Here is a 26,994-nt window from a genome sequence, read left to right as displayed (position 1 = left end):
GTTTTCTAAGTCAGTAATCCAAGAGCATCCCAGCTGGGTGGTTCTGGCTTGCGGTATCATCAGGTTGCAGTGAAACTCAGCCAGGGTCGCATCATTGAAGGCTTGACTAAGGCTGGAGAAGCAGCCTCTAAGATGACTCGCTCCACCGAGTCACTGAAGGGACTCAGTTTTTCACTGTATGGGTGTCTCCATAAGACTGCCTGGGTGACAAGCGGTGCCTGCCTTCCTCTAGAGCAAATGATTCAAGAAAGTAGACACCATACTCTTGTATGACCTGTCTTCAGAAGCAACATATCATTTACTTCTGCCACATTCTGTTGGTCACACAGACCAACCATTGTACCATCCTGCTACAGTATGGGAGGGGAATACACAAGGATATAATTAGCAGGAGGTGGGGATCACTGTGGACCTCCAACCACATTATGCTTGGAGAAAATGTTGGGCTTTGTTGACAACCAAGGCAAGGTAGTTGGAAAGCTGCTTACTCTCTGAAGGGTTTAGTTTCCTAAATAGGGGTTAGAATGTACTGTAATTTACCATTCAGAGTGTAAAATAAAAGAGCAAGTGGGCCTAAAAGTTCTGTTAATGGTTGAATTTGGCAGGGGCTGGGGTAGGGGGGCGGGGTGTATAGTAATCTTCCTAGGGTGTGCTTTTCTAGCTGGGTGATTTGAACATTCCTAGAAGTTGGGTGCAGCAGTGATAAGGAGTGGTGAGCCTACAAGAATTTTCAGGGAATAAATCATGGCAGATGGTTCTGGATTGGATTTCCCTTATAAGGCTATACTGTAGGAATTAAGTCCCAGTTTATGATACAACCAAGTAACAGCCATATGGGGGAAAAAAGGCCTTGAGTCAGAGTTTTAAATGTTGATGTAGTTATCTTGATAGAACATTGGGGAATGTGAAGCCAGAAAATAATCTGTTATTGGGGAGAAATTCTCAACCTTTCCAATTCTCCAAAACACTGGATTCCTTAGGTAGAAATCATTTATCTAGAATCAAAGTCTACTCCGGGAATGGTTGGGAGCATAAAGTTATTATGAAGCAGTCACTACTTAAACAGCATAGAAATTACCTTTAAAAAAAAAAAAAAAGTAATCTCTAAAGAAAGTAATCACTAGACCCAACATGGGGCTCAAACTTAGAACCCAGAATTCAAGAGTTGCATGCTCTACTGAGCCAGCCTGGTGCCCCCAGCATAGAATTTAAATTGAAGAATTAATGGCCTGTTTTCTATTAATTTCTGATGAAAGCTTAAATCCACCATTTGGGAAGCTACCCTAACAGGAGGAAATACTTTGCAGTTTATGAACTTTGATATTCTTGATTTACTGAAACTAATTTACCACAAAGTTTTCTATAAAGATTTGAGCAATCATTCAAATGCTGTTTGTCACTAGCAGTCTCCTGAAATATGCTAAAACTCTTAGGTACCATATGCTTAAGTGAAATTTGAATACACAACTTGAAATTATTATATATAACAAAATCTGGTAGGGTGAGAGCTTTATAATAGCACCCTCAAAGCAGTTTCACAACTTTCTTTGTCCTTCTCTTCCTCAGTGAGAAAGCTATCTGCCTTTTGCTGATTAAAAAAAAAAAGTTACAAATTGTTCCTACTAATTTATTGAGCACCTACTATTGTAAGCTCTAAGAATATGTCAGTGAGCTAGGCAGATAAGACTTGGGGCCTCTAACAGGAAGTAAAATTCTAATTATTTGGAATTCATGTCTAAGTAGAGTCCTGCCTCTTTACTAAAATAATGATTAGAGCCTCCGAGGATGTTGACTTTACCTTAACTTTGGAAGGAACTTGGAGTGGAATATTTCCTTATACAGACTTGCTTTCTCATAATAATAATAGTTTAAATGAAAAAACAAAACTAATTCCCATAGAAGAGCCGAGACTAAAAGTATGAGAGGGAGTGCAAAAGACTAAAAGGAGGAGGAGTGCAAATTAGGAATATGCAACAGAAACCATCTAATTTACATTGTAGAGATTCTGCTTGTCTCCGTGGACTCAGCCTATTCCAGTCTCAACTTCCTGGAGGAAGCTACAATTTAGAAACAACAGACTAGCCCAGACTGGCATCTTAGCTGGAGATCATACTATCAGCCAAATTAGGCATGACCTTCCACACAGCTGACCTTTTGCACCAGACTCCTAAGCGGGAACTTCTGCATCCCTCCGTCTTCCTTCATCATTTGGTTTCTGAGTGTTAACACAGGCTTCTTCAAACCCTGATAACTGATGCTAGGAATGACCACCTATTAGAGACTTGATTCAATTAATTTATTTTACATATAAGCAAATCTACATGACCTTTGTTTACGCTTTGTGCGAGATTCCTCATACCTCGTCTTACATACTAGGTTGTAGTTAAAACACTGGTAACTCCTGCAGTTGTAACTACCACAACTATTCCATACTTACTGGCTTCTCTAGAGTTTGGGGGAAAATATTTAAGACAATTTGACATTGGTTCTCAATACAAAATGAATAATTATTGTTAATATTGTTCTTTTTGTACCTAAGTGTGAAAAAAAGCACTGTAAATGTTAAAATGCTTTGGAATTGAAAAACCCAAGATATCTGAACATTTCAATACAGAGCAAACTAAGTTTAATAAAAGCTAGATACAAATATAAGCAGCATTCTGCCTGCACTCACCAGCTAGAAAATGGAAAACTATCACAAAGGATGAGTAAATTAGTAAAATCTATGAGTTGTATATATACAAGACATGAAGTTCTTTGGAACTTAGTGAAAAAATTAATGGAAGAAAAAGTGATGGTATATAGCACATTCATGGATGTAAAGAATATAAAGTGCCTCTAAAAATGCAGAACAGGAAAGTCTAACAGGCATATTCAGGAAAATTCCGGAAATCACAAAGTTTTAAAAAAATACGGTCAGAGTGGAGCAGCTGGGTGGCTCAGTCACTTGAGCCTCTGACTTTGGCTCAAGTCATGATCTTGCAGTTTGTGGGTTCAAGCCCCTCATCGGGCTTTTGCCCCTTCCCCACTCGCTCTCAATAATAAACATTAAAAAATTTTAAAATATGGTCAGATTTAAGCAATTACAAATGTATATAGTAAAAAGACTGGAAAATGTTAGTTAAGAACTTACTCTTTAAAGAGCTCATATCTAAGAAAAACATTGAGATTTTGATAATAAAAACAATTTACAGAGGAAATTATCACAAAGGAAATATAACTGGGGTACCCAGGTGACTCAGTTGGTTAAGCATCCAACTTTAACTCAGGTCATGATCTCACGGTTCGTGGGTTTGAGTCCCGTGTCAGGGTCTGCTGACAGCTCAGAGCCTGGAGCCTGCTTTGGATTCTGTGTCTACCTTTGCCCCTACCCCGCTCATGCTCTGTCTTTCAAAATTAAACATTTTAGCGAATTTAAAAAAAAAAAACCCAAAGGAAATATAATTAATGATGGAAAGGGGAATTCTAATAAATAGGCAATTTATAAAACTATGCTTTATTTTACCTAATGCTGAGAATTTGGAAACATTTATGTCCTGCCAGGCCTAACCTACTTGCTTGCACTGGATTCACTCATTGCTTTAACACATATCGAAAGTTTACCATGTATCAGGCACCGATCAGTGCTCCGTATATCTTATTTAATTTACACAACAATCTTTGGTGGTAGGAAACTTTCATTAGCTTCATTTTACAGTTTTAGAAACAGGCTTAGAGAAGGTAACTTTCTCAAGGTCATAACTAGTTAATGAGCTAAGCTGGGATTAGGGTCCATGTTTTGTGACTCCAGAGCCCAAGCCATAACCACTCACAACTTAAGTTTGGAGAAATAAATCTTACTGACATAATTACCAAGTGGGGGGAAGTCACCTGTATAATAATGTTCACAATGAATAAGTGGAAGCCACCAAAATGCTGAATGATAAGGGTAAGTATGTCAATATTACGTAGCTTTTAAACAATATGATTAAAGTGGAAGAAGGCAAGATACAAAATTGTACACAATGAAGAATAGATGGGACAAATAGAAAACCAAGATGGAAAGAAAAGCCACATCACTACAGAACTTACTGACAGTAAAAGGATATTGCCAACAACTTTATTCATAAACAATTTAGGGGTGCCTGGGTGGCTCAGTCAGTTGAGCACCTGACTTTGGCTCAGGTCATCATCTCCTGGTTCATGAGTTTGAGCCCTGTGTCGGGCTCTGTGCTGACAGCTCAGAGCCTGGAGCCTGCTTCAGGTTCTGTGTCCCCACCCCACCCCCACGCCCTCTGCCCCACCCCTGCTTGTGCTCTGTCTCTGTCTTTCAAAAATGAATAAACATTTTAAAAAGTTAACAAAAATAAATTCAACAATTTAGACGACATTTCAAAATTTTTTGAAAGACACAAATCACTCAGGACACGTGAAGAAATCGAGTGTAGCAGTTCTGCAAAAGGTTAAACATAGAGTTACCATATGACTCAGCAATTCCATTCCTATGTATATACTTAAGGGAACTGAAAACATATGTCTACCCAAAAACTTATACATGAATGTTTATAGCAGTGTTATTCATAGTAGCCAAAGAGTAGATGAAACCCAAATGGCCATTAACTGATGAATGAATAAACAAAATGTACCATATCCCTATAATGGAATGTCAGCCACAATGGGTATATTGTATGGTATGTGAATTATAACTCAATAAGCTGCTTATATAGGTTATATTGCATATCACATATCTAATAAAGAATATGTATCCCAGGGGCACCTGGGTGGATCAATTAGTTGAGCAACTGACTCTTGATTTCGGCTCAAGTCAGAATCCCAGGGTGGTGGGATCGAGCTTTGCATAGGGCTTGGTGCTGACAGCACAGAGCCTACCTGGGATCCCCTCTCTCCTCTCTCTCTGCCCTCCCATGCTTATGCTCTCCTTCTCAAAATAAATAAATAAACCTAAAACTCTTGGGGTACCTGGCTGGCTCAGTCAGTAGTGCATGTGACTCTTGATCTCAGGGTCATGAGTTTGAGCCCAATGGGCTTGTAGACATTACTTAAGAAAAAAAAAAAAAAAAAGACTTCAAAAAAAAAACAACCCTTGAAAACTCAATAAGTAACAAAACTCAATAAAAATGGCCAAAGATTTTGAACTACAGTTCACAAAAGATACATGAATGGCTAGTAAGTACATGAAAAGATGCTCAGTATATTAGTTGCTAGGGAAATGCAAATTACAGTCACAATGACATACCACTACACACCTATCAGAATGACTAAAATTTGAAAAGAATCACCATACTAAGTGTTGACAAGGATATGGTATGATTCAGATTTCAAACCTGCATATTCTACTGGTGGGAACACAAAATGGTACAACTTTGAAAAACTGTTTGGCAGTATTTATGTGTGTATACATTTTAAAATTACTTTTAATTGCAGTATAGGTAACATACAATATTATAGTAGTTTCAGGTGAACAACATAGTGATTTGACGTTTATATATATTAAGAAATGCCCACCACAATAAGTGTAATACCACCTGTCACCATAAAAAAAGTTATTACTATATTATTGACTATATTCTCCATGCTGTACTTTACAGCCCTTTGACTTATTTATAACTGTAAGTTTGTACCTTTTAATCCCCCTTCACCTATTTCTCCCCTTTGCCCACCTACCACCCCTGTGGCAACCACCAGTTTGTTCTCTGTATTTTTGAGTCTGTTACTGGATTTTGTTGTTATTGCTGTTGTGTCACTTGATTTGTTTTTTAGATTCCACATTTAAATGAAATCATATGGCATTTGTCTTTCTCTGTCTGACTTATTTTACTTAGCATAATTCCCTCTAAGTCCATGTTGTTGCAAATACCAAGATTTCATTTTTTTATGACTAAGTTTGGCAGGTTTTTTTTTTTTTTAAAGATAACTTACCATCTGACTCAGCCATTCCACTGGATATTTACCCAAGTATTAGCCAAGGAAAATGAAAGCAAATGTCCCTAAAAAGATTTGCGCACAAATGTTCTAGCCTCTTTATTTGTTAATAGTCAAAAACTGCAAACAGTCCAACTGCTTTCCAACTTGAGTATATACAACATATCCATACAATGGAATACTGCTTAGCAACAAAACCTAATAAATTATTATTATTATTTTTTTTTTAATTTTTTTTTCAACGTTTTTTATTTATTTTTGGGACAGAGAGAGAGAGCATGAACAGGGGAGGGGCAGAGAGAGAGGGAGACACAGAATCGGAAACAGGCTCCAGGCTCCGAGCCATCAGCCCAGAGCCTGACGCGGGGCTCGAACTCACGGACCGCAAGATCGTGACCTGGCTGAAGTCGGACGCTTAACCGACTGCGCCACCCAGGCGCCCCAAAACCTAATAAATTATTGATGCACACAACAAAGTGGATGAATCTCAAAAAAAAAAACAAAAAAACAAAAAACAAGAAGAGGTATGCTGAATGAAAGAAGACAGACAAAAAAGAGTATACACTGAATGCTTCCATTCACATAAAATTCTAGAAAATCAAAGTGAATTATAGCAACAAAAAGCAGTTTAATGGTTGCCTGAGAACAGATGAGGGCGAGAGGAAGGGATTAAGGAGCATGAGGAAATTTGAGGGCATTGTTTTTGATTGTGGAGATGTTTGCAAAGGTGTTTACATACATCAGACTTATGTTGTACATTTTATTTATGTATTTATTTATTTTTAACATAAAAATAAATTCCAGGGGCTGGAACTCACCAACCTATAAGATCATCAATTGAAATCAAGAGTCAGGTGCTTGACTGACTAAGCCATCCACATGCCTCAAGCTATTTTGTTTTTAATTTGTAAAGTCACAGACTGGTGAAGATATTTACACAACACATATCTGAGAAGGGACTTTTATCCAGAACATACTGATTTAAAAGTGGGCTAAAGATCTGCACACTTTACCATAGATGCAACTGGCCAATAAACATGCAAAAATATTCTCAACATCACTAGTAATTAGAGAAATGCAAATTAAAATCAAGAGAAACCACATCTCACCCACTATAATGCCTAGAATTAAAAAGACTGACAATATCAAGGGTTGGAGATGATGTGGAATCTCTGGAATCTGCATATATAGCTGTTGAAAATATGAAATCTTGCAACCACTCTGGAAAATAATTGGGTAGTTTCCACGAGAAATACCGAAGTAGATTTCAAGAGATTCGCTTGCATCTCTGCCATTTATTGCTGAAACCTTCTAAAAAGAAAACACCAGCTTGAAGCTTCTCTTGCCCAGCGCATAGATCAGGGATCACGGCACCGTGGGAGACCCCATGCACCTGGCACGAGGGGGCGTGGGGCGCCCAGAGGTCTGGGACAAGAGGACAAGCACACTGCCCACGTTTACACCCCACCGGGCCCTGTACTCATTCCCAGGAAAGAGGCACATCGCACAGCCCCTACCTCGGGACTTGAAGGGGATAGGTGGAGCCTCCCCTCCACCCCGGGGCAGACCATGAACTCAGGCCTGGCTGTCAGCGCCCTCCATTCCTACTCCTACATCCCCACCAATAGAGAAAAAGAGATGTTAGAAAATGAAATTGAAGATGCCAGCGAGGGGCTTGTATGTCATGCAAATAGTCTTTCAGAGCCACCGAACGGTCTTAAGTATGTGAGTGAAAACCAGATTCACCCAGGCTGTGTGAAAAATGGACTAGGCCTGGAGGCAGGAAGACCAGTTTCACTTGGCCACCATATTTCATCACTAGTTTATGAACTGCAAACACATGCCAGCTAGCCTGAAAATTGGACTGGTGCTATTATTTGATGTATTCCTCTCATATCCAGTGTAGTAAACCAGTGTTGAATGCACAAAGCCGATAGAAAGATCTATGATTAGAATTTCAGCTTCAGTCAGGAATGAGGATGAAATTAAAAAGCTAACATTCAAATCTTTGGTCAAACAGAAATTTCTCTTATTTGATACTTCTCAATTATGTTAGAAAGGTATTAATGTGTTATTTTAAACAGTGGTCCAAAGAAACTCTTAAATTCTGTTTTCTGAACTATCCAAACTGTGTTATTTTATACTTGATAAATTGTAGTTGTTTAGAAAATAATACACACCCTAGATATGATATTTATTAACCAGAATAGTTTCTTTTTTTTTCTTAAGTAGACTCCATGCCTAATGTAGTGCTGGAACTTACCACCCGGAGACCAAGAGTCAGATGCTCCACCAACTGAGCCATCCAGGCGCCCCTAGCCAGAATAGTTTCTTAACAAGAATACTTTATACTCTGATCATAATGGAAATGATTTCCTACATCTGGACTTATTAATACTATACAATTTCATGGAGGTGCCATTAGCATTGCCATTAGGTTCTGTATTGTAGAGTCTTCCTCATCTGCAGCTTTGATTTCAGTGTGCTAAGTCCATCCAGAGGCTAATCAGAACTTCATACGCCTAGGTGGACGAGTTGAAGAAAATACCCAGTCTGTTTGTAGTGCCACAGTTTATAGGCAACGTGAAAGGCTTTCTGTTTCATCACACCTTTTAAACATTACCATGGAGTTACTGTTTAACTTCACACTTTTTCTCAATACAAGGGCAGCGTCTTCTGTGCACAGGCTTCAGTAATTCCCACTATGCCTTGCCCTGTGTGCATCTCCTGGAAGTTACCTGGTCTGGCCCACGGGCGTCTATAATCTGGGACATTTCCAAACCTGGTTGTGGAAGCGCTTGGGAATTTTTCACCACCACTAGGTGGAGGACACCTGTTTCCGGAGAGGAAGAGTTGTGAAATATGAAGCGAAAGGAGGAAAAGGGAGTTATGACCACGGTTCCAGGGCTCCAAGCCCATTTTGCAGTTAGGGGACCCGCAGGTCTCCATTCATGACCCGCGGCTCTACACCCCTCAAATCTAGGTCTCTAGGAACTCAAGCTTGAGGTTCCAAAATCCATCCCCCAATGCCCCATACTGTTTTCCCCCAGCTGGGAGGCCGCCAGAACATTTCTGAACACGGTCATCTCCAGTTCAGAGGAATCCATGCTTTGTTGTAAACGCAGTATAACAGATGACCGCAACCTACAAATTCGAGCAGCGTCAGGTTGGCAATGATCTTCCAGGGAAAGGGCAGTGTGAGACGTCTGGATTCTCTTCCCCACTTCTCGTGACGGAGGGATCATTTCCCTTCCTACCCTCTAGGCTAAGAGGAGCTCTCTAATCGTTCTTGGAAGACTTCCACACCCTCTTCCTTTTTAGTTTTTTCACTTCCAAACTATTGAAAGACGTGACAAGCAGCACAGAGAACAAGATATAAAGAAGTTTCTTAAAAATACCTCGTTTTCTAGGTTCTCAAGTCGTCCCCTTTAAGGAACCAGGCCCACCTCTCTCCCATTCACCTACTGGCTTTCCTTGCTGCCCATCACTCTACCTTTAAGAATATTTCCTGTTCCTTCAACCCAACTTGCACACCTCCGCCCCCCGGCCCTCCTCATTGGGCCGCCCGAGGCCCGTTCAGTCTTCGGTTTTCCCTCCAACTCCTCCCGCCCTCTAGCCTAGCGCAGCGGCGTCCCAGGTTCTGATTGGCCACCGCGGCAACCTCCCCGGGGCCGGGTTGGTGGGCTGAGTGGCAGGGGCGGGAGCGCGGAGCACCTAGGGTAGGCTGTTCGCTTGCGGAGCGGCGGCCGCGGGAGGGGCGGGGAGGGGCGGGGGGAGGGGGGCTGGGAAAGTTGAGGCCGCGCTGCCGCCGGGTCTCCGGCCTTGAGGGCTCGGGCTCGCTGCGGCGGCGGTGGCCGCAAGAAGAGGCGGCGGGGGCGGGGGGAGAGGAGGGCCTGGGCCCGCGCTCCCCCAGCCCCAGAGGAGCAGGCGGCGGCCGCGGACGGAGAGATTCGCCCGGGCGGTCGGACACCCCTGCCGTACCCGCCTGGGATCATGACCCAGGCGGGGGTCGCCGCCGCCGCTGCCGCCGCGGCCGAGACCGCGCAGCCAGTGGGTGAGTGACTGCGGGAGGGGGCCGCTGACAGCCGGGGCGGGGGGCGGGGGCCGGGGCTGCGGGGGCGGCTCCGGGGGGCGGCTCCGGGCTCTGCTCCACCCACCCCCTCCCGGTCCCGGAGACTAGGGCTGCTCGGAGTGTGTCTCCTTCCTGGGGACCCCTGAGTGCGGAGCCCGGTGGGGTGCGAGCGTGGGCGGTGCACCTACCCCTCTTCTCCCCGGTCTCCGGCGCCCCGCGCCCCCTGGTGCCGGGCCGGTGGGGAACTAGCGCTGCGGCCCGGCTCCCAGATGCGCGCGGGGCGAGAGAGGCTCCACGCTGCCCTAGGTGCATAAAGAGCCGGGCATCAAGGTTCACACCGGATGGCCTTTGCCTGCCTCCTTCACCTTTTCCTGTCTCCTTCATCCCCACTTTATTCCTTGCTCTCTGAATTTCTTCGGACCCACTGGTCCGACTCATGAGACTTGCTTGTTAAGTCTCACCCCTACAGTCAGAGAGTTAGGCTTGCGTTTTCATTTCAGAAGCCTTTCTTTTCCTTTCTTAATAGGATCGGCACACAAGCATATGGCCAACTCTTGAAATCTGGCTCCATATTTCTGAAGAAATATTTCTGGACTCTTTTTCATGTTTCACATTTTGATCATTGGATTTTCCAATACTCACTGTCCTCTCCCCGCCCCACGGTTACGTTGGGATATGGCCGTACGAGTTTATTAACTTTGTCTGGAAATAAGAGACTACACAAACCTGTGTGTGTGTGTAATCCCAGCTAAGAGCTTCCAATTTACGTTCTCATAACATTAAGTAGGTATACTGACCTAACACTACCAAAAATAAGACAGTTGTGGCTAACTTAAGTTTGCATCAAGAAGAAGGTTGCTTACCTATAGACAAAGTACAGATTTCTTGAATAAACACTTTGGTGAGTAACATGGAACCTGAAGCTTATCGGTACCTTTGCTTTTTCTTTAAAAACAAGTGAGCAAACAAACCAGCCTGCTTTTTGAAGGATCAACAGGCTGCCCTACTCTCTAATCATCTTATTGATTTTTACCTCTCACATAGGACACTTGTTCAATGTAGCACAGAGTTACTGTATGGGATACATTTGTTGTTTCCCTTTATTTGTAAAGGATTCTGAAGCAAAGTACTTTGTAATCATTGCATGTCTGTAACCAGAAATAGTATAATGTCTCCAGGTACTATAAGAATGAATGCTTAATCTCACATTTTGATCTAGTCTAAGTAACATGGCTCTTGTATATGTAGGTATTATATTCTATCTATATTTAAAAGAGGAGTTTTGTAAAATCCAAACATGATTGCAGCCTAGAACATTCCTTAATATGAAAGCACTTCATTGCAGGGATATAAGGGCAGCATAGGATTGAAATATTTATTTTCTCAGTTAGTTGTCTATAGGACATCATGGAAATGTGAACCAGTCATGTAAGAGAAATTGATGGGTTACATTGTCAACAAGGGAAAAGAAACACTAAGGAAACAATGTTCAAGGTTAGAAGATAAACTTCAACAGGTAATCAGCTCAGAATTGTTACTTATAAACAGAGACTGAATTCAAGCTTAGGTCTTAACCATACCTGTCATCTTTTACTTTTCTAGCCTCAAGTCCAGTCGTTCTGAATCTGGACTGTAGAGTAGAATCACCTTGTATGCTTTTACATTATCATGTCCATGCCACTCCCTCCAAAGATTCTCATACTTATTTATTTATTTATTTATTTTTTATAAAAAAAAATATTTTTTTTTTGCATTTATTTATTTTTGATAGAGAGAGACAGAGCACCAGTGGGGGAGGGGCAGACAGAGAAGGAGACACAGAATCTGAAGCAGGCTCCCGGCTCGGAGCTGCTAGCACAGAGCTCAACACGGGGTTCGAACTTACAAACCACAAGATCATGACCCAAGCCAAAGTCCGATGCTTAACCGACTGAACCCCCCCAGACGCTCCTTTTTTTTATTTTTTAATGTTTATTTTTGAGAGAGAGACACACACATAGAGTGTGAGCGGGGGAAGGGGAACGTAGAGCAGAATCTGAAGCAGGCTCCAGGCTTCACGCTGTCAATACAGAGCCTGATGTGGGGCTCGAACTCAGACTGAGAAATCATGACCTAAGCCAAAGTTGGACACTTAACTGACTAAGCCACCCAGGTACTTTTGATATGGGGTGAGCCCTAGCCAAAAACATAGTTTTTAAATTTCCCCAGGTGTTTCTATTTAGCAGTCATGGTTGACAACTACTGAGTCTAGAACAATGTCCAAGCTGCTAGGTTTGTGTTCCTGGCTCTGCTGAATCAGGCCTTCACTCATGTGTCCAGTTTTTACCCAGTGCTTCCAAACCTTTGGACCTCCTCATGGTCCCGCAACTCTGTAGTTCAGATCTCTTGCTTTTGTTAATGACATTGGTCATTCTTAGCACGTGGGCAGTCCTCCTTGTGCTCCTCCCCACCGACAATAGTTCTAACTCTACTTTTATAAGGGTTTTCCTAACAGCTCTAACTCTTAGCTATTTGTTCCCTTTGAACTTTTATGCCACATATTGTTAAAAACACTCCCTTTGTGTTTAATTTTTTTTTTTTAACGTTTATTTATTTTTGAGACAGAGAGAGACAGAGCATGAACGGGGGAGGGGCAGAGAGAGAGGGAGACACAGAATCAGAAGCAGGCTCCGGGCTCTGAGCTGAGAGCCATCAGCTCAGAGCCCGACGCGGGGTTTCGAACTCACGGACCACGAGATCATGACCTGAGCTGAAGTCGGACGCTTAACCGACTGAGCCACCCAGGCGCCCCAAGACTCCCTTTATGTTTATACCATATGGTGGTTTAATTGTATATGTGTTTTATTACTCTCAAGCTTAACAGCAAGGAGTACTTTACTTTTTGGCTCTTCTACAGTGATTTGCTAAGACTTGGATTGGTTTGCTTTGGAATCCTTCTGACACTGCTTGCAACCCTAGTTTCAGGTTTGATTCTGTCCCAGATGTTTGTGTTGTGGTAGCTTTCTCTCACCTTAACTTGCATTGAATTCACGTATGGATGTCAGTGTCTTCCATATCTTTTCCTGTTGTCTTCAGTAGGTTGGTTATTTTCTCCTCTGTGGCCCCATAACATCTTGTACTTATTTCTGGGATAATGCTGGTTATGTTGCCATAGTATGTGTTTATCTACCTTTTCTATCAGACTGCTCTCTAGAGCCTCCATGTTGAGCAACTCAATGAGGCATGTCTCATGTTGTATTCTTAATATCATTGCAGCATGGCAAAGTTAGAACCCCCCAAACATGGGAAGTGTGTTCTCTTTGTCCTTGTAATTTTTAATTTTTTTATTTTTTAAAGATTTTATTTTAAGTTTTATTTATTTTGAGAGAGAGAGAGTGCACACAGGTGCGAGCAGGGGAGGGGCAGAGAGAGAGAGAGAGAGAAAGAGAATCCCAAGCAGGCTGCATGCTGCTCAATCTCATGGTTTGTGAGATCATGACCTGAGCTGAAACCAAGAGTCTGAACTCAACCAACTGAGCTACCCAGACACCCCTAAAGATTTTATTTTTAAGTAATCTCTATACCCAACATTGGGCTTGAATTTACAACTCCAAGATCAAGAGTCACCTGCTCTACCAACTGAGCCAGCCAGGTACCCCCATCTTTGTAATTTTAGGACCCAACATAGCACTTGTCATTAGTAGGGACTAAATAAATGTTTGCTGAGTAAGTGACTGCCATGTTATATATTATGCAGAGATAGCCTTATACATCTTTAGCATAGGTTGATTTGACATGGGTTGATTTGCTATTAAATATTTTTATGACTTCTGTTATGGATTTGGTAAGGATTAGTGGAATTTAAGTAATTATGGTTGTGGCAGATCCCTTAAACATGTAATCTTCCTTCCAATATGCATGGGGATGTATACCTTGAGTCTTTTACTCTGAGCTCTAGAGGTTCACTCTTGTTATCCAGAAAATATTTGCAGAACTCTCACTAAGAGAAAAGCTTTTAACTGTCCAGTTGGATAATTTTTCTTTTTCTCATTAAATTTTCCATATGAGTACAATTGCACTACTTCAGAAGGCCAGATCTTTTAATTAGATCAGTAGAGCATGATAAGTTGCTCCTATTAATGTGCTAATACTGTGTTTTAAATTCAGTTCATCAAGTATTTATTGAGTGCTTACCATGTGCCTAATACTCATAGGTGCTAAAGAGAATACAGAAATAGTAAAAAGTGGGGACTCAGCTCTTAAGTTTTTAGACTTATTGGAAGGATTGAGGAACACTGTTTCAAATAATTAAGGGACTGAACATGGTACATTAGATGCAGATTTAAACATAAATACCCCAAATCTAAGATGCAATGATTAATACTATGGAAAATTAAGAAAGACCAGATATTCTTTCAGTAGAATTTATTACTCCCATATACTGAGTACTAATTGTTGAGGATACAAATATGAAAGATGTGGTTTCTACCATTTAGAAGCCTTACAGGCTAGTGAGGAAAACCGGGAAGCATATAAAGTGTATTTCATGTTAAGATATTGTGAAGTATTATGTCAGGATGTTTGGGACTAACCTGTAGGCATCAGAGAAAGTTTCAAAGAGGAGAAGTTAGGAATTTTCAGTTGGAAGATTGATATGAACATTCCAGACGAACTAACAGGTACAAAAGCATGGAAATGAGAGGGATCGCTTCTTGAGTAAGGAGCTGCAAGTAGATTGGTATCAGTAGAAACTGGTATGTTAAAGAACGTGGACTTTGGAGTCAGATACGTGGTTTGCAAACTTTTATTACTGGTAGGAATAAAAGACCCTTGCAGGTCTTGTCTGTGTAGGGTAGCAGTAATCTAGTGGTAACTTCACTCTTAGTGTTAATACAGAGAGGTGCCCCAGGATTCTCTGGTTTCCATCTATGCTCCTGTACCTCCCCTTTTAACTATTGCCTGGCTGTGTGTGGAGCCCCAGATAGCCTTGCCTCACAGTTAATGAAGCCATTATTGTGTCCCCTGGTGAAAGCATCTTTGCCTTAGCTACTGTAATTTCTTTAAATTTTTTTTTTCAACGTTTTTTATTTATTTTTGGGACAGAGAGAGACAGAGCATGAACGGGGGAGGGGCAGAGAGAGAGGGAGACACAGAATCGGAAACAGGCTCCAGGCTCCGAGCCATCAGCCCAGAGCCTGACGCGGGGCTCGAACTCACGGACCGCGAGATCGTGACCTGGCTGAAGTCGGACGCTTAACCGACTGCGCCACCCAGGCGCCCCATATAATTTCTTAAACAGCAGAAGCCACAGGGAAGGGGACAAAGAGAAATTTGTGGTGTAACCATGAGACATACCACTTCTACCTCTACTCTGATTTCTCTTTGGTAATGAGCAATAGAAATTGCCTTTGGCTAACTTAAGCAGAAACTTTATGGATAGATTTATGGGTAGATATTGGCTAAGCTCACAGAAGTGAAGGAAGGCAGAATAATCAAGCCATAGAAAGGCCTGGGTACAGCATCTTCCAGGATCCCCTGGGCCCATAGGGCTAACTGAGCCCCAGCGGCCTTTCTTCCTTGTGTGGTCTTATAGGTCAGCCCTGTGCCCACACCTCAGAGATAAGCCCATGTTTGATGGTCCTATCAGACCTCAGAAATCAGGCAGAGAAGCTCTCCAAAGGAAAAGTAAGCTATTATTGCCAGAAAGCTAAAAAACAACAGATATTTCCTACAGTGTTCATTGGATTTGATAGTGTGGAGATCTTTTGCAAGCAGTTATGAATAAAACCCAGATAATGGTGAAGAGTGGATGAGAAGTGAGGAAGAAGGGACGGTGAGTATAAACTACTGTTGAAGAAGCCTGATGGTTGGGAGGAAGAAAGAATGAGACCACAGGGAAGGAGTTACAAGATCAGAAAAAAAAAAAAAAATTTTTTTTTGCCTCTTAAATGAAAAGAAAAATTGAATAAGGATATATTTAAGTGGAAAAGCACTAACAGAGGAGGAGAGATTAATAATATACGAGCGAGAAGAGATATTACCTAATAAGATTACTAAGAAGTGAGAATGATAGAATCCAGAACAAACGTAGAGAGTTTAGTGTTAGCTAGAAATATTAGGGAAGATTTTAGAGAGGAGGACAGAATTGCTTTAAAAGGTTAATAGTATTTGAATAAGCAGAGCAAAGTGGAAAGGTCACTTCAATAGGCAAACAGCATAGATTTAGCAAAATATGAACTAGCTGATAAAGAGCATAGGGAAGAACCTGTCTGTATTGGAGAGAAGGGTAGATGACATGATTAGCTTGATACCCCTTCTCCTATGTGTATTGTATTAAGTGGAAAGTGGATAAGTGAGACTGGCCAGTGAAAAGATGGTGTTAGGTAGAGCCATGAAAGCTAGGACCCAAGAGTTTGGATTTGATACTGGGAAATAGTACTGTAGATTCTGAAGCAGGAGTACCGTAAATTGGAAAGATTCCTGAGGCACTGGCATATGAAACCTTTGAAGAAGAGGGGAAAGACTGGGAACTGAAAAGACTATTAAGACACATACATGTGGGGCAACTGGGTGGCTCAGTTGCTTGAGTGTCCAACTCTTAATCATAGCTCAGGTCTTGATCTCAGGTTGTGAGTTCAAGCCCTGTGTTGGTCATGAAGCCTACTTGAAAAGAAAAGAAAAGAAAAGAAAAGAAAAGAGCCAGACATGTAAAACAGGGCCTAATCTGAGATTGTAGGAATAAACAGGAGGAGATGAACATTGTGAAAAGAATTGATAGGATTTGGGGAGAAATTTTGAAGATTAATTTTGGGTTTAGAGCCTGGGTAAAGTTTTGATGTCAGTGATAAAAATGGAGAAATTGGAAGTAGGTCTCTTAAGAGGCAAGGCAATTCAACATGTTGTAAAAACCTGTTAATTGGTTTTGAAATGAAATATTCTGAAGAGAACTTGTCTAACCAAAAGTTTGGGACAAGATCTGTGTTGAAAGTTGGCTTTATTATAAGAAATAAATAAACAAATAAAACAAAACATAATGCCTTTTACACGGAAACAGTTTGAAACTTTGTAGAGAGAAAGCAAATAGAAGAGCAAATAGCATTGAGCCTTGGAAGTCAAAGTGAGAGACAAGGATTCATGTTAGAGAAGGAAAATGCATAATTGGGGAAGAGGAAGACAAATTGGGAGAAAAGGGAGACAACAGCAGCCTCCAATCCTGCAGAGAGAAGAGGGAAGGCAGAGAAAAGATCTCTGGTGTGGGGAAGAGTAGTCCAGACCTCTAAGAAAGCAGTTTTGGTGGGCAGGGACAATCAGAAGACTGCTGCCATGGGTTTAGGAGGGATTGACCAATGCAGGAAAGTGAGAAGCTTCAGAGGAATAGTAGGAAAGAAATGGAATGATAGAAAAGGCAGTAAATTTTTGTTTAATAAGTTCCGATTTTGGAAGCAAAAGAGAAAATGGTTAAGGAGGAAATAAAGTGCTAGAGAGAAAGGAATCAAATATAGAGTCCTTCTCCATAGATGGAAGAGTTATCATTGGGATGTTCTGGAGGGCTGAAAGGATGCATGGGCAGAGTCTGTTATGATATATGTAGGATGCAGTGAAGGGAGTCTTACTGGATGACCTCTGTCTTCCCAGTGAATTAGGGGGGAAATGGAAAAAAGGCAACTATCATGTACTGAGCTCTTGCCATGTACCAGATACATTGCGTGATCCATTAAAGGTATTATCATATAAAATCATAACAGTTCTCCCAGAGGTTGGTGATAGTCTCTTAATTTTAAATGTGAAGATGCCAAGACTTCAAGGAATACTTATTTTATTTTACTGTTTTTAAAGTTTTGAAAATTTATTTATTTTTGAGAGAGAGAGAGCATGTGTGTGTGTACACATGTGCGTAAGCATGTGCAAGTGGGAGAGAGGCAGAGAGGGGGAGAGAGAGAATCCCAAGCAGGCTCCATGCCGTCAGCACAGAGCCTGACGTGGGGCTCAATCCCATGGACAGTGAGATCATGACCTATTTTATTTTTTAATGGAGGAACTTTTTTTAAAGTTTATTTCTTTTGAGAGAGAGAAGGAAAGCATGAATGGGGGAAGGGCAGAGAGAGAGAAGGGGAGAGAGAGAATCCCAAGCAGGCTCCATACCAACCAGCACAGAGCTGGATGCAGGGCTCCATCTCACAAACCATGAGATCATGACCTGAGCAGAAACCAAGAGTTGGACGCTTAACTGACTGAACCATGCAGGCACCCCTCAGACTTAAAAAAAAAAAAAAAAAAAAAAAAAAAAAAAGATTATTTTATTTTATTTTTACAATGTTTATTTTTGAGAGAGCATAAACAAGGGAGGGGCAGAGAGAGAGAGGGAGAGAAAGGATCTGAAGCAGGCTCTGCACTGTCAGTGGAGAGCCTGACATGGGGCTCGAACCCATGAACCCAGAGATCATGACCTGAATGCTAGCCAGATGCTTAACCAACTGAGCCACCCAGACACCCCAGATTTTATTATTTTGACTTAAAAATTTTTATTTTAAGTAGGCTTTACCTCAATGCAGAGCCCAACATGGGGTTTGAACTCATGACCCTGAGATCAAGACCTGAGCTGAGGTCAAGAATCTAACACTTAACTGACTGAGCCACCCAGGTGCCCCTTATTATTATTTTTTTAAGTAATCTCTACACCCAGTGTGGGGCTCGAACCTACAACTCTGAGATCAAGAGTCACACACTCACTGACTGAGCCAGCCAGGCACCCCAGGGAATACTTATTTTAAAACCAAGTAGCTAGTAAATGTCAGCTTTTTGATTCTAGGTCTGATATCAAAGACTATTGCCATTCTCCTATACCATTCATTCATTAATTTGAGGTGACAGATACATGGGGTGTTAGTGATTATATTGGCTGTGCTTCAGAATTACTTTTGGGGTCTAAAAAAATTCCTGCACCCTGCACCAGTCATTCATTCCTTCACCAACATACTTTAAAAAAAAAAAAAAAATTATTTATTTATTTAGAGAAAGTGCGAGTGGGAGAGGGGCAGAGACAGAAGGGAGAGAGAGAGAATCCCAAGCAGACTCCGCATTGTCAGTGCAGAGCCTGATGCGGGGTTGGAACCTATGAGCTATGAGATCATGACCTGAGCTGAAGTCAGACGTTTAACTGACTGAGCCACCCAGGTGCCCCACCAACATACTTATTACCTACTATGTTATGGTTCTCCAGAGAAAGAGAATGAATAGAATGTATATCACAAGAGGAGCCCAAAGCATCATATAGCATCATATGGAGGTGGGAGGGAGGTGAGGGCTTGTGAAAAGGACACAGGAACAAGCCCAAAAGAGTGCCCAGTGGCCAAAGCTCGAATAATTTCAACAATAAAATAACTATAGCATTATATTTTAACCCAAAGGGTAAAATATTTGTTTGAGGCAATACTGATATAAATGAATTATTGAATAAATAAATTGGAGAAGAGACAAATCTTCTTTGCAGAATAATTAAAAAAAAATTTATTTAGATACTCCCTTCTCTAAGAGATGGAGATTAATTCCCCTCTCCCTGAGTATGAGTTAGACTTAGTACCCACTTCCAAAGACTAGAGTATGGAAAGGGAAAAATAGTAACATAGGAGTAATTACTGGAGTCATGTTAACAGGAAATTTAAGGAGGAAAGTTGGTGTGAAAGACTACATCTTTTATGACTTCAGTATGATCTAAGTAATTTAATATAAGGATGTTTTATTTGTATAGTGAAAAAAATCTAGTTAAGTAACAGAATTAAAAATAGGAAAGTAAATATACATCTTTATTAACATTGAAAAGCTGGTAAGGGTGTCATCTAAAGATCAAAAACACTGAGGAATTTATGAAAAATGCAAAGCATATGGAATCAGGTTGATGGCAAAACTATACAGTTTGGAGAAATTGCAACCCATTACAGACTTAAAGGGGAAACAGTAGGAAAGTGAGTTTTCCCACTGCAATTCTGGAAAATCCCAAAGCTTAGAGACTTTGCAAAGTAGGAGGGGCTTGAGGTTGGTTGTCTTAGTCCATTCAAGCTGCTATAACAAAATATAGACTGGGTGGCTTATAAACAACAGAAATTTATTTCTCACAGTTTTGGAGGCTGAAGTCCAAATCATGGTGCCAGTATAGTTGGATTCTTCCAGGTTGTGTTCTACCTACTTCATGCTGTAACCCCTCACGTGGGGGAAGGGGTAAGCAAGCTCTCTGGGACAGCTTTTATAAGGGCACTAATCCCATTCATCAAGGCTTTGCCCTCATGACCTAATCATTTCCCAGAGGTCCTACCTCCTAATACCGTCACCTTAGGATTTAGGATTTCAACATAAGAATTTTGGGGGCTGGGGCGCCTGGGTGGCTCAGTCGGTTGAGCGGCCGACTTCAGCTCAGGTCATGATCTCGCGGCCCGTGAGTTCGAGCCCCGCGTCAGGCTATGTGCTGACAGCTCAGAGCCTGGAGCCTGTTTCAGATTCTGTGTCTCCCTCTCTCTGACCCTCCCCCGTTCATGCTCTGTCTCTCTCTGTCTCAAAAATAAATAAACGTTAAAAAAAAATTAAAAAAAAAAAAGAATTTTGGGGGGACACATTCAGACCATTGCAGTGGTCAAAGGTAATTAATTAGCAGACTTCAGAACAGCTGTGACGGGACCAATTACAATACCTAATTACAGTTTTTCCTCACAGGCTAAAGTAGTAGAACATATTTATATAAATTGAGGGCATCTCCATCCTGGGCTTTAGGACCAGAGAGAGAATCAGGGCTATATTTTAGAGAACTTCCAGTTGTCACTGTGAATGTAGAGCTCCTTCCTTCAGAAGCCACCCACCTAGCTGTTCACCTCCTCCATCCATGTATGATACTTGTGATAGCCAGAACTTTTATGATTAGCATGCACATTCATGGCAGGGAGAAGAGTGATTTTTCACATATATTAAAGCATTGTTTCTTAGTGGTAAAAACACATTAAAATCACCGAGGGAGCTTTCTTTAAAAGGATAATTTCTACAGTGCATCCAGAATTGAAAACTACTATGCTGGGGAAACCAACTTTATCTGCCAATTCACTTAACGAATTCTCACTAAATATTTAAGGAAACCAATAGGATGAAAGAGTGACATCAAGCCGAACGAAAAGAGGAATTGATTTTTGAGAAAACAAATTGAATGTAATGGACAAAAGATAACATTTTTGTTTAAAAAAATTCTAAAAAATTTGAGAGCATGTGATTTCCATAAAATAGCAATGGGTGCTATGAAAAAGAACAAAAAAGTTTTTGGAAATTAGAAACATGTTTTCTGAAATACAAACTTCAACAGCAGGCTGAATAGCAACATGGTTGTAATATATGACTAATGAACCAGATAATCAAACCAAGGAATTCTTCTAAAATATGGTATGGGGCACCTGGGGGCTCAATCTCTTGAGTGTCAACTTTGGCTCAGGTCATGATCTCATGGTTCATGAGTTTGAGCCCCACATGGGGCTCGCTGCTGTCAGCCTGTCAGCACAGAGTCCACTTTGGATCTTCTGTCCCTCTCTCTCTGCCCCTCCCCTGCTTGCACTCTCCCCAAAATAAAGAAAATATATTTTAAAAATAAAAATATTTTAAAAATATGGTACAAAAAGACAAGAAAATTATGAGCTGTTGGACATGCAGGATAAATCAAGGAGGAGAATTAACCACTGGAGCCAAAATTCTACACAATTTCAGTAAGTGTGGCATGGGAGATGGGCAGTGGGCAGTTGGTGGGTAAGAAATAGAGTATTTTAAAACTTCTGTAATGGGGCGCCAAGGTGGCTCAGTCAGTTGAGCATCTGACTGTGGCTCAGATCATGATCTCACAGTCCGTGAGTTCGAGCCCTGCATCAGGCTCTCTGCTGTCAGCACAGAACCCACTTCAGATCCTCTGTCCCCCTCTCTCTCTCTCCCCTCCCCCTCTTGCATGTGTGCTCTCTCTCTCTTATTAAAAAATTAAACATTAAAAAAAACCTTTTGTAATGAGAGGGGAGGAGACCATAGATACTGTTTTTTTTTGTTTTGTTTTTTAATTTATTTTTGGGACAGAGAGAGAGACAGAGCATGAACGGGGGAGGGGCAGAGAGAGAGGGAGACACAGAATCGGAAACAGGCTCCAGGCTCCGAGCCATCAGCCCAGAGCCTGACGCGGGGCTCGAACTCACGGACCGCGAGATCGTGACCTGGCTGAAGTCGGACGCTTAACCGACTGCGCCACCCAGGCGGCCCTAGATACTGTTTTTAAGAAGAAGAAAATATATTTAAGTTGTAATATGAAGATAGGTTATCAATAAGCAATTCCTTTTCTCTCAGCTTTGCATTTCTTTGTGTGTCACTTTCATCCTCACACTGGCTTCTTTTTTTGCATGATGTCTGTAATGTCCATATTTGGAATTCTATGCATTCTCTTTAAAGTGGAAAAGGAAAGAGGATAGCTACCCATACCGTCAAGGAAAAGTCCTGAAGTTTGCTATATTTGTACCAATCTGAGACCAGTCACTGTGCCTCCAAAAAAGTCATTTGCCGAGACTCGCCAAGGTCCGCCACCGAAGCACAAAGCCTGGTTTAGGGGTACATACCTAAGTGAAAAATCAGGGAGTTCCATGAAGTGGAGAGGAGAAAATATCAAATGTCCACTGTAGTGTGTTTCTTAGAATTGCTAGGGAAATTCATAAATTGAACGGATGAAAGAGGAAAAAAGGTGTTGAGGAAAATAAGAAACAAAAAAATCAGGCAAGGAAAAGTAAAAAAGCATAGGTGGGAGGAGAGAGAAGAGAATATGACCACATGGGACAATATTTACAATAAATGTGACTGGAATAAATCCTCTCTTGTTTTTCTTTTCTTTCTTTCTTTTTTTTTAAGGCTCTTAGATTGTGTAGAACCAAATCTCCAGATTTGTGTTATGTCAGACAAATATAAAACAAAATAATGTAGACAGTTTAAAAATAAAATACACATGTACATGCCCCAGGCAATTGTTGAATATATTTCAAAGAGCAAACATTTTCTTTTAAAAATACTTATATAATGTTATACCTAAGTAGGTAATAATATATTCTTCTTAAATACTCATTTAAAAAAAGTAGGGAGGGGTGACTGGGTGGCTTCGTCTGTTGAGCATCCAACTTTGGCTCAGGTTACATGATCACGGTTCATGAGTTTGAACTCCACATTGGACTTGCTGCCATCAGCATGGAGCCTGCTTCGGATCCTCTGTTCCCTTCTCTCTGTCCCTCGCCCACTTGCACTCTCTCTCTCAAAAATAAATAAACATTAAAAAAGGTAATAAAAACTTTTTGAAAGGAGGGGTGTGACACCTGGCTGACTCATTTGTTAGAGTGTGCAGCTCTTGATTGCTGGGTTGTGAGTTTGAACCCCATGTTGGGTGTAGAGATTACTTAAAAGACAAATACTCATGTAACACTTAATAAAAATATATCATGTAAGAGGGCTATAAAAAATCTCAAATTCTAAAAATTTGACACTTCAAAAAATTTTTATTTTTAACATTTTTTTAAATGTTTATTTATTTTTGAGAGAGAGTGCATGAGCTGAGGAGGGACAGGGAGAGACAGACAGAATCTGAAGCAGGCTCCAGGCTCTGAACTGTTAGCACAGAGCCTGACGCTGGGTCTGAGATCATGATCTGAGCTGAAGTCAGACTTCTAGCCGACTGAACCAGCCAGGCGCCGCCTCCCTACCCTCCCCCCCCCCCCGCCCCGCCCCAAATTTTATTTATTTAAGTAATCTCTACATCCAACGTGGGGCTCAAACTCACAACCCAAAGAAGATCAAGAGTTGCATGCTTCACCGACTGAGCCAGCCAGGCTCCCCTAAAAATCAGATACTATTTATTGCCAGTCATAATGCAGGGAAACAGCACGTGTGCGTGCACGCACGCACACGCACACACACACACACACACACACACACACACACACACACAGAAATTAACAAAATGGGAACCAAAAAAGAAATATAACTACTTGGAAAGTTTTTTGTTTCCACTCAAGTCAGAGGAAATAAAAGTTGAAATTACAAGGAAGAAAAAGTCAAGATAATGAAAAGCTAATCACAGAAAAAGAAATATAAATGATTCATAACATATGAAAGGGTATTCAGCCTCATGAGTTATCAAGGAGATGCAAGTTAAGCAATAAGATATCTTTTGCCTTTTGGGATGAGAAAAGCTTAAGAGATGTTGATTGCAGCCTTTTTTTTCAGGATTGTTTTTAATAGCAAAAATAGTAAAAGGGAAAGAGAAAAAATGAGTATTGATCAATGGGGAACAGCTAAATAAATTATGGCTCCATGCTGCATAACACTATGTAGGTATTAAAAGAATAAGGTAAATTAATATGTACTTACCTGGAAAGATGTTCATAATGAATTTCTAGGTAAAAAGAAAGCATGTTTCAGGGTGACAGCATGATTTCATTCATTTTTATAAAAAATTTATGTGCATATGATAATATAAATATACATTATATATATTATATATAATATTATATACATATTATGTTATAATGTGTATATTATATGTATTTATATGTATATATGTATATGTATGTATACATATATATGTATACATGTATGTATATTATAATGTGTATATAATATGTATATATATTATATATATTATATTATATATGTGTATGTAATAACTCTGTAGAAAGATAAAGAAAATTGGTGTCAAATTGATTCCCAACTAGGGGAGAATAAAACTGAATATGTGATAGTGGGTACTCTAATTTTTCTCCCCCCGAAAAAGGGATGTAGTTACAGATAATATTTACTTTCTTGGTTTTCAGTATAGTATTTATTTTTTATTTTTTTAAATTTAATTTTAGAGCACATGAGTGGGAGAGAGGGGCAGAGAGAAAAAGAGAATCTTAAGCAGCCTCCATGTTCAGCCCCGAACCCAATGTGGGGCTTTGATCCCACGACCCTGGGGTCATGACCTGAACTGAAATCAGGAGTCTGATGCTTAACTGACTGAGCCACCCAGGGACCCCTCAGTATAGTAATTTAAGACATAATTTAAAATTTAACTGAAACTACATATTATTTAGGAATCAATGACTATTGAAAATACCACATATTAAAATCTATGGGCTGTCCTTGAGGAAATATTATAGTCTTAAATACATTTATTAGGAAGACTGAAAAGCAATTCATATTGTAGAAGAAAAAATGCATTCAGGTAGCAAAAGATTAAAATTCTGTATGAGGATATACAGTAAGTATTTCTTGTACCCTTTTCCCCATTCCCCTCTTCAAAGGCGATCCTTCCAGAGAAATTCTGTGCATTTGTCAACATACACATTTATGTTCTCCTCCCCATCCCAAAGGATAGGTATTATATATGTTTGTAATTTTTTAAGTTAAAAAAAATATATACTTATATAAGTATACACATATGTACATTTATACATATGCATATTTACATGTACATATATACATATGTGCGCATGTGTGTGTACATATGTATAGTTTGCTAGTGCTGCCATAAAATACCACAGACTTGGTGGTTTAAATAAGAAATGTTTATTTTCTTACAGTTCTGGAGTCTAGAAGTCCAAGATCAAGGTGTCAGCAGGTTTTTAAAAAAAATTTTTTTTTTTAATGTTTATTTATTTTTGAGACAGAGAGAGACAGAGCATGAATGGCAGAGGGTCAGAGAGAGAGGGAGACACAGAATCTAGAGCAGGGTCCAGGCTCTGAGCTGTCAGCACAGAGCCCGACGCGGGGCTAGAATTCACAGACCATGAGATCATGACCTGAGCCGAAGTCGGAAGCTCAACCAACTGAGCCACCCAGGTGCCCCTTTTTTTTCATTTTTTAAAAAATGTTTTTATTTTATTTTTGAAACAGAGACAGAGCATGAGCGGGGAGGGGCAGAGAGGGAGACATAGAATCTGAAGCAGGCTCCAGGCTCTAAGCTGTCAGCACAGAGCCCAATGCGGGGCTCAGACTCACCAACCATGAGATCATGACCTGAGCTGAAGTCAGACACTTAACCGACTGAGCCACCCAAGTGCCCAAGGTGTCAGCAGGTTTGATTTCTTCTGAGGCCTCTCATCTTGGCTTGTCGATAGTTGCCTTCTTGTGGTATCCTCATGTGGTAGTTCTCATGTCTGTGTGGTCTGTGTTTTAATCTCATTTTCTTATAAGGACACCAGGCAGGGGTGCCTGGGTGGATCAGTCGGTTAAGCATCTGACTCTTGATTTCTGATCAGGTCATGATCTCACAGTTCGTGAGTTTGAGCCCGGTATCAGACTCCATGCTGACTGTGAGGAGCCTGCTTGGGGTTCTCTCTCCCTCTCTCTCTGCCCCTCCCCTGCTCATGCTTCTTTCTCAAAATAAATAAATAAATGTTTTTAAAAAAGGATACCAGGGGCACCTGGGTGGCTCAGTAGATTAACTGTCTGACTTCAGCTCAGGTCATGATCTCACGGCTTGTGGATTCAAGCCCTGTGTCAGGCTCTGTGTTGACAGCTCAGAGCCTGAGTCTGCTTTGGATTCTGTGTTCTGTGTCTCCCTCTCTCTGTCCCTCCCCCACTTACACTCTGTTGTGTGTGTGTGTGTGTGTGTGTGTGTGTGTCATAAATAAACGTTTAAAAAAAAAAAAAAAGACACCAGTCAGATTAGGGCCCACCCTAATGACCCATTTAAAAAGATTTTATTTTAGGGCACTTGGGTGGCTCAGGTTAAGTGTCCAACTTCAGCTCAGGTCATAATCTCACGATTTGTGAGTTCGAGGCCTGTGTTTGGCTCTGTGTTGACAGCTCAGAGCCCGGGTACCCCTCTAATGACCCATTTTAACTTAATTACCTTTTTAAAGGCTTTATCTCTAAATACAGTCACATTCCAGAGTACTGGGGGTTAGGACGTCACCATATGAATTTGGAGGAGACACAATACAGCCCATTTTATAATCATATATATTATATATTTTATATATATAATATATATACAC

At 40.8% G+C, this 26,994-nt stretch overlaps 1 protein-coding gene and 1 long non-coding RNA gene across 4 annotated transcripts in view; one reads left to right on the top strand and one right to left on the bottom strand.

The window, feature by feature from the left end:
• Positions 1–5,171: 5,171 nt before the first annotated feature.
• On the bottom strand, positions 5,172–6,455 carry LOC109266405 (uncharacterized). The gene is made up of 2 exons (XR_002079705.2): positions 6,371–6,455; positions 5,172–6,120 (listed from the first exon to the last, which is right to left on the bottom strand). It is a non-coding gene; the product is annotated as an uncharacterized LOC109266405 (long non-coding RNA).
• A 3,241-nt stretch (positions 6,456–9,696) lies between these two features.
• Positions 9,697–26,994, top strand: part of USF3 (upstream transcription factor family member 3) — a 58,287-nt gene continuing 40,989 nt past the window's right edge. For all 3 annotated transcript variants that reach the window (XM_053903351.1, XM_053903350.1, XM_053903349.1), the window contains exon 1: positions 9,697–9,976. The gene's annotated coding sequence lies outside the window, so the exon portion shown is untranslated. The remainder of the gene's footprint in view (positions 9,977–26,994) is intronic.

The sequence above is a fragment of the Panthera pardus genome, unplaced genomic scaffold (assembly GCF_024362965.1).
Source record: "Panthera pardus isolate Hobbes unplaced genomic scaffold, ASM2436296v1 HiC_scaffold_16, whole genome shotgun sequence".
NCBI lineage: Eukaryota > Metazoa > Chordata > Mammalia > Carnivora > Felidae > Panthera > Panthera pardus.
Note: the sequence above shows the minus strand (reverse complement) of the source record. Positions and strands in the feature narration are given on the sequence as shown.